This window comes from Xyrauchen texanus, chromosome 39 (genome assembly GCF_025860055.1).
Source record: "Xyrauchen texanus isolate HMW12.3.18 chromosome 39, RBS_HiC_50CHRs, whole genome shotgun sequence".
Classification (NCBI taxonomy): domain Eukaryota; kingdom Metazoa; phylum Chordata; class Actinopteri; order Cypriniformes; family Catostomidae; genus Xyrauchen; species Xyrauchen texanus.
The window spans coordinates 35995305-36004691 of record NC_068314.1 but is presented as its reverse complement, the minus strand read 5'-3'; positions in this window follow the sequence as shown (position 1 = coordinate 36004691).

The window sequence follows — 9387 nt, the reverse complement described above, 5'->3', positions numbered from 1 at the left end:
CTGTCTGTCTGTCTGTCTGTCTGTCTATCATCTATCTATCTATCATAATCCGTCTGTCCGTCCGTCATCTATCTATCTATCTATCTATCTATCTATCTGTCTGTCTTTCTGTCTGTCTGTCTATCATCTATCTATCATAATCCGTCTGTCCGTCCGTCATCTATCTATCTATCATAATCCGTCCGTCCGTCATCTAGCTATCTATCTATCTGTCTGTCTGTCTGTCTGTCTGTCTATCATCTATCTGTCTGTCTGTCTGTCTATCATCTATCTGTCTGTCTGTCTATCATCTATCTATCATAATCTGTCCGTCCGTTATCTATCTATCTATCTATCTATCTATCTGTCTATCTGTCTGTCTATCATCTATCTATCTATCATAATCCGTCTGTCCGTCATCTATCTATCTATCTATCTGTCTGTCTTTCTGTCTGTCTGTCTATCATCTATCTATCATAATCCGTCTGTCCGTCCGTCATCTATCTATCTATCTATCTATCTATCTATCTATCTATCTATCTATCTATCTATCTATCTATCTGTCTGTCTGTCTGTCTGTCTGTCTGTCTATCATCATTCTATCTGTCTGTCTGTCTATCTATCTATTTATCTGTCTATCATCTATCTATCTGTCTGTCTGTCTGTCTATCTATCGTCTATCTATCTATCATAATCCGTCCATCCGTCATCTATCTGTCTGGTGGTGGTGGTGTAGTGGTCTAAGCACATAACTGGTAAACTGGTAATCAGAAAGTCGCTGGTTCAATCCCCACAGTCACCACCATTGTGTCCTTGAGTAAGGCACTTAACTCCAGGTTGCTCCGGGGGGATTGTCCCTGTAATAAGTGCTCTGTATAATACATTGGTACTCAGAAGGTTGCTGGTTCGATCCCCACAGTCACCACCATTGTGTCCTTGAGCAAGGCACTTAACTCCAGGTTGCTCCGGGGGGATTGTCCCTGTAATAAGTGCACTGTAAGTCACTTTGGATAAAAGCGTCTGCCAAATGCATAAATGTAAATGTAAAATGTAAATCTGTCTGTCAGTCAGTTGGTCTATCTATCTATATATCTATCTGTCTGTCTATCTATCTCTCTCTGTCTGTCTCTCTGTCATCTATCAGAGAGACAGACAGATCTATCTGTCTGTCTATCTGTCATCTATCTATATGTCTGTCTGTCTGTCTGTCTTTTTAAAATGTTTACATTTCATTACATGGCATGCAGATTAACTAATCAATCTAATCGCTGTTAATCACACACATACAGAAATTATTTCCTGAGAAAGGGCTTCAGATGCATACGATGCATATAAATAATGCATAATAATTCAAATATCTATAAATATAACGGGTAAGTCCTATAATAAATATATAATATGTGTTGAAATTCAGTTTGAAATAAAATGCATTATTGTGTCAGATGAGTAAAACATTGATTAGACAATATTAAGAACTCAATATATAGTTTGTTTTATTCTCATATCATTGAGCAAGCCTACAGTTGACAGCAATCTGTAAGATCATCCTGATGAATCCCACGTCTCATTGTAAAAACACTTCATGTGCCTGGTTGCCCACTATATCTAAGCAGGGTTGAGCCTGGCCAGTACCTGGATAGGAGACATCCTGGGGAAACTAAGGTTGCTGCTAGAAGAGGTATTAGGGAGGCCAGCAGGGGGTGCTCACCCTGTCCTGATGCCCCGGTATAGTGACGGGGACACTATACTGTAAAAAGGGACTGTCTTTCAGAGACGTTAAACCGAGGTCCTTAATCCCAGAGCACATCTCGTCAAGAGTACGGTTGAAACCCCGGTGTCCTGGCCAAATTCCCCCATTGGCCCTTCTCAATCATGGCCTCCTAATAATCCCCATCAATTAATTGGCTCTATAACGCTTCTCTCTCCTCTCCACCAATGTGTGGTGGGCATTCTGGTGCACTATGGCTGCCGTTGCTTCATCCAGGTGGATGCTGAACACTGGTGGTGGTTGAGGAGATTCCCCATATACTATGTAAAGCGAGTGCCTAGAAAAGTGCTATATAAATGTTAGGAATTATTATGATAGGACAATGATTTGCCCTTTTCCATGGCAACCAGGGACAGATGTTCAGTACGCGGCTTTCTCTGATCATGTTAGTGTCAGTGAGGTAACTGTGGACATTTAACCCTAACCCTTGACCAGAGAACAGGTGTTGGCAAAGTGACGTTACAGTAACATCTGAGGTGAACAGGAGTGACAGGGTAACCTGTGAGACATTGGAAGTGACAGGACCGTTGATGTAGCTGGCAGGAACAAACTGGATTTTTCCCAGAGAAGCTGTCATCACGTTTAGCCAAATATATCAGCATGACATTACTGATCCACAAAACACCTGCTTGGACAAGTCCCTACAGAGGGACAAAATGCCTTCACGGTTTCTCTCACGCTTTTTCTCTAATGCACATGCAAACACTCATGTCACACGTATCAAGCAAAAAAACAATAACATCGAATTCCCACATGTCCCGCCCACTCCTCCCATTCGTTTAGCTACTGTCATCAGCCCATTGCCTCTGAGAATCAGTGCCTCTTCCTGTTTGTCTTCGTGCCGACCACTGGGGTTCCTAGCGGGGAGGTGAGCAGGAGCCATCAGAGACATAGTGTATCTCCACGGAAATGCAAGGTGATTGATGTCTGAACCTGCTTACCTTGGGCTGCTGACTGACAGCGACAGAGCAGCCGAGGCTTTTACTGACATTTGTCATAAATCAACTACAATTTCATCAGAGAGAGAGAAAACGAGAGATAGAGGCCTGTCATCAAAGCCATCTGTTATCACTCCACATCTCTCTCTCTCTCTCTCTCTCTGCTCAAAGACATGCATTCAATGCAAACACGTTGACGTGTCTGCTGGTAGGTGCATGATGGTCAAGATTCTGTGAAAGCACAATCCTCTTTAAGGCCAACATAAAAAAAATTAAAATAATTTTGTCGCTAATTACTTCCTTTATACATGCTAAACTACATCATAAACTCATCTGCCGATTTAAGAAAAAAAAGATATGTATAATTATTACAAATGTTGTCTGACATTTGACAGATTCAGATTTCGAAGGAAGGTTGTGTGATTTCACAACTGCATACATCAATCATAACGTCACTGCATTGCACACCGTTTCGGCCGGGTATACTTAGATTGTATCTAAGCTCAAACGTGACGTTTAGTGCAGAATTATGAGTTATTTTAGTGGAGTAGGCTATCAGTATTACATTTACATTTATGCATTTGGCAGACGCTTTTATTTTGACTTTCAGTGCAATTATTACAGGGACAGTCCCCCCAGAGCAACTTGGAGTTAAGTGTCTTACTCAAGGACACAATGATGGTGGCTGTGGAGATTGAACCAGCAACCTTCTGATTACCAGTTATGTGCTTTAGACCACTACGCTACCACCACTCACCATATTATTCAGCTTTAGATGTAGGCAAGGGTCCTTCTCATCTGTGTCACACTGTCACTGCTTTCATGATGCTAGCAGACATACTGAAGAAGTCTTGACAATGAGAATATGCTTTTAAGCCACACGTAGCAAAGTTTAATAATCTTGTTTTAGCACAGCGGTTTATTGACAGGTAGAATATTCAACCTAGTGGTCCTTGGTTTCACCAGATTAACATGTGCCACACCCCCAGGAGGGTGGTACCAGGCCGTGAATCCACACAGCCGGCACCAATCGGGCTAATCAGCCGAGGTGAGGGATAGGGCCGAGCCTGATGTGGCAGTTCTGGAGAGAGAGAAAAACATACTCACGGCAGCTGCATGTGTGTCTCTCTCTCTCTCTCCGAACTGCCGCAGCCAGCTCGGAGTATTGGGGCCGGTCGTGCAGACTCACGGCCCGGCCCCAACCTCCACCTCATCACTCCCCCTAAATGTAGCCCTTGAACTGAAAGGAATGCAAGTGTGACAGATAAAAATAGACCATGATGAAAACTGTACAACTCTGACCATCAGAGTGATCAAGTTTTCTAACACAAACCGCATGGCAAATTATGTTTTTGAAGAGCATTACATTTACATTTATGCATTTGGCAGACACTTTTATCCAAAGTGACTTACAGAGCCCTTATTACAGGGACAATCCCCCCGGAGCAACCTGGAGTTAAGTGTCTTACTCAAGGACACAATGGTGGTGGCTGTGGGGATCGAACCTTCAACCTTCTGATTAACAGTTTGGTGCTTTAGCCCACTACACCACCACTCCAGGCACAGACCAGAGAACAGCTTGGCCTTTCTGTAGAATCCTTCCCAATGATGTGTTCATGAATAACATGGGAAAAAACAGTTTTAACACGACCATGTGTAACATTTTCATGAACACTTACTCAGTGTTCACTGATCTTGCGAGTTGTAACACCTCCAGATTTGCCAACTTCATGTAGATCGTCAAAATGGCTTGTTTAACCGCACACACCTCACAAATTCAAGTCAACAGTGCCCGAATTTTTAAGACAGTTTAAAAAAATGATTGGGAGGTCGTGAGCTGCTCGTAAACCTCTCGGCTCTGCTCATAATTCCTCTCACACGATGCGAGCTGTGACCACATGAGTACCAACGATTTCCAAGTGATATCCCCCGACTCGAAAAACATTGGTTGGGATCTCGCACGACCATGTAAGCCCGTCCCTAATGCAGCAATTTAATGACAATTATGTTATAGTAATAAAAGTTTCTGAAATGAGAGAAAATAATGAAATATCTGTAAACATACATCAAGGTGATTTGGAGGGTGAACTTAACCTGCAATCCATCCTACTAATGTAGAGATTACACAGACCACCACAGCCCAACCATCTTTGACAGGCCAACAAATTACATTGGGGTTTTTTTCGGGAGACCAACAACTCATCTGGTTAGCTATTTCTAAGGCACTTAGGTGAAGATCCCACTCCTCTCTGTGACCTTTCATGCACCCTGACTCTGAAGTCATAGTCTGAGAGGATATAAAGAGAGCAGCCTGTAGTGTAAAGGCCAGACCCCTCTCTAGAGATATGCAGAACTAATCAGCTGCTGCATGAAAGAGTATCAAACAGCAGCAGCCCAATGACAAAACCCAATGGAGTGGAGAGACATGTAAGGGTAAAAAAAATAAAAGCAACACACACAGTCTTACTCATAGTGTGTAGCCAGTGAAAGCACCAGGCCGAAAAGCAAGCAGCATCCATCACTCCTGTCTTCTCTGTTCCCCTCAGCCACACACACACACCTGGCTGAGCAACATCTGCACAAACACATCTGTTGCTCCCCTTGAATGCTTTCTTAAAAGCACAAACAGACAATGGTTCCCAAGGACCTCTCTGTTTGAGAGCTTCCGTAGATGCCGGTTTAAACTTACTAGTAAGTCACACTATACTGTGAATATGCATTGAACAGTAACATGTACACATTTTCTTGCACCATATTTTGGCATGATTGCCTTGAGTTCCCCTTCATGGAGCTAGGGGGTGGCCAGGGGTGGCTGTGGCCATCACGAACCGAAGCCTTGCCACCTAATTGGCCACGCACTTGCAATTGCTGTTTTAGTCATTATTTTGGTCATTTGTTTGCACAATTTAGTTCTTCAGAGGTGAAATCATCTCTGTACAAACTTAACATGTGCGCACACCAAGGTCGCCAAACCTCTCCATCCCGGGTGCCATTGTATCCGCTCACCCCCCACCCCACAGTCCGATGAAATAAAAATGTTGCCTGAACATTTCTGTCCCACAACAGTCTGATCGATCGCCCCTGCCTGGCAACACTTTTGAAAAAACTCCTGGCTCCGCCCCTGCTTTCATTTCTGCCCTTGCATATGAAAGAAACCCAGCAGCTGAGAATAATCAGCTAGAAATGTGACAAAAAGAAACAGAGCTGTAATCGTGTTCCTTGTCTTGACATCTTTAAATCTGTTTTCCGTTGACCGCCCCACAGCGTGAGAGCATCTGTGTTCAAAGACAGTTTATGACAGCCATTTTGTTGTTGTTGTTTACTAATCTCTCCTTGCATCTTAAAAAGAATGATTACACTCACAACAACAAATGTCAATTCTTTTTCCTCTTGTGTGGTTTCTTTTACAAGAATTAAGAAGATTAGAGGTACTACATTTGCTGCTAATAAAACCAAAGGAGAAAGGTGTCGAGAAATAAAGAGCGAGAGAAAGACTCATCCGAACTCTCAACCTGTAAAGTGGAATTTGCACATGAAAATGGTGGTGTTGAATTTCTGTGTTTGATCATTTTGATGTGTAGGTCTGCGAGAGGAGTAATCAGAGACGCCGTCGTCTCCCTGATTTATTTTTTTTACACCTTCTCATCTCTCTCCTCTGACAGCTCAAAGACGGGTAATTATCTTCTATAGAGGAGATTCTAGGTTGGGACGATTTTGTCCTGTGTGTGTGTGCGGATTGCAGTTTGAAAGCAGGAGTATGACATCTAATAATAAAAGTTCTTCATAAAGATGGTCAGATCTTATCAGCAATAAAACCTGAGCCATATTAACCTTTAAACGCATACCTCGGGTCATTAGAGTAATTATGAGAATTGTATATGTGTATACGCAGGGATGGGCAGTCTTTCAGATACATGCATTTACATAATACATAAAATACTTTATGCCAGTCAACCTCTTTGTTATGCTGCTGATTTCCTGTATCAACTAGTTCTGGCATGTCCCCCAACCCAACATATGTCAGAGAGAATGGCTCCATCTAGCATTGAGTAAGCTAATTTTCTGCCTTCCTGCAAGGAAATATGGATTCATCCTACGTTCCATTCAACTTGGATGTGGGATATTCCTATACCATAAAGGCATTCCACTGCCAGATGCTCGGGAGATGACGTGTAAGGAACAAAACTGCAATGCTCCCAAAAGAGTATATAATACACCATGTTTTATATGGTGTGGTGTTGGTGTAGTGGTCTAAGCACATAACTGGTAATCTGGTAATCAGAAGGACACTGGTTCGAACCCCACAGCCACCCCCATTGTGTCCTTGAGCAAGGCACTTAACTCCAGGTTGCTCCAGGGGGATTGTCCCTGTAATAAGTGCTCTGTATAATACATTGGTAATCAGAAGGTTGCTGGTTTGATCCCCACAGTCACCCCCATTGTGTCCTTGAGTAAGACACTTAACTCCAGGTTGCTCCGGGGGGATTGTCCCTGTAATAAGTGCACTGTAAGTCACTTTGGATAAAAGCATCTGCCAAATGCATAAATGTAAATGTAAATGTGCCTACATGTTGGTGTGATGTCATGCACCTGCATCTCAGCGAAATCGGATGCTGCCTTCAAGAGCACCAAGGAAACTTGTACCGCCAAGTTGGGCATTTGTAACAACAAGTCACGCATTCATGCAAGAAACAAAATACAGAAGAAGCCAAACTTAAACAGTTATGCATTGAATGATGGCAAAAACACTTTTTCTATTGTACCGGTGAATAAACGTTAGTGAATAAATCTGTATCACTTGTAATCAACATACATGATATATTAATGTATCTAATATATTGTTCATTATTTGCGTAAAACAAACCATAAGAGCAAAATATGTTCCTTATTCCAAACTTTTGGCTGCCAGTGTAAGTGCCTGGTCTCTTAAGACCCAAATAAGTGTTTGGGGAAATTACCATACATTTCAGGGTTAACAGAACAACAAATTATTAACAACAAAACTGCATCTATTGAATCATCAGAGTGGAAAGAAGCGATCAATCAAATCAACTTTCGAAAATGTAACTACCTAAGCAAAATCTTAACAAATGTCAGCAAGATATTAAAACATATTCAGCATCATACAATGGCTCTAAACCACTACAAACATGCCTGTGTGGATATAAATGATGGCACGTTGCTGAAAGAGGCCTAATTGCACAGCGTCTTGATCAATCATGTTTTCATCTCCTGTCTGGACAATCCATTTCTCCTTTGATGGATAGGTTACACATGTCCCTCACTTCCTCTAATACTATTGCTGTCTCTCTCCCTACTCTCTCACTATTGTTCGTCCCCTGTTACAGTGCCAGAGGCGGCAGGATTAAAGTATTAAAGGTGTGATAATCCTGAGAAGATGGGATGAGGTTGAAATGGGTGAGAGAAGCAGTGAAAATTCAAAGCAGAGTGGATCAATCAATCAATGGATCAATCTATCTATCCATCCATCCATCCATCCATCCATCCATCCATCCATCCATCCATCCATCCATCCATCTCTCTCTCTCTCATGAGCATGTGTGAGCAAGTGGAGCATGGCGATTGTGGAGCATGTGGCCACTGTGCCAAGAGTGAGTGTTCTATATTTCTAACTTCATTTATATTTAGTCTCGTTTCTAGAGAGTGGGTTGGTAAAATCAAATTTAATGAAATGTTGTGTGATATTGGTTTTGGGTGCGGGGTTGGAAGCATGGCTGGCCCAGGTGTGAGGAGTTACTTGGTGTCATGCTGTAAAAAATGAGCATCGCCTGTCAGTATAGAAGAGTGTGGTTTGGTCGTTTGCGATTGTAATATTCCTAAAAAACTTTAACTTGCAAATACGTTCACTATGTGTTTGACAGAAAATAATGAACCCTCTTCTTGATTTGTCCTGATTTGTTGCAGTATCTCTTTAATATATGAAAAATAAAACATCACAATATATCAAGTCAAATGGCAAAAAAAAGAAATGGCTTTCTCTAGAAACTCGTCAGTCAATCATTGTTTTGAGGAATGAAGGCGATACGATGCTTGATAAAAGTGTAACTTGTCACGATTGTGGGTGAAGGCAGACACAGGACGAGGGTCTACTTGCAGCGGCGGTTTATTAAACAAAGGGGTACTACAAAAAAAACATGAACAAAAAAAAAACATCCACGATGGGAAAAAAAGGTAAACAAAAACACGGAAGGCACACAAGGAGTTAACAGGAACACAGACGGCACACAAGGAGATTACAGCGGCAAAAACAACGATGGAAAACATGGGAATCAGGCATCTACATTCAACAAAGACCGACAGGGGAAAGGAGAAACAAACAGGGTTAAATACACAAACACAATAAAGACTAAACGAGACACAGGTGAGAACAATGAAGAGTGCAGGCAGTGAGAGAGGCCAGGAATTGTGGGAATTGTAGTTTTACACATGGACAGTGAGACTCAGGGTGGACAACACGGAAACATGACATAAACGTGATGGGTGAAACAGAGAACATAGGGCAGACAACACAGGAATGTGACATAACTACAGTCTTCAAAGACAATGAACAACTGTCTCTAACAAGGACAGAAAGAGATGTGGAAGACCAGAAGTGCAACTAAACAAGAGGATAAGTACATCAGAGTCTCTAGTTTGAGAAATAGATGCCTCACATGTCCTCCGCTGACGGCTTCATTGAAT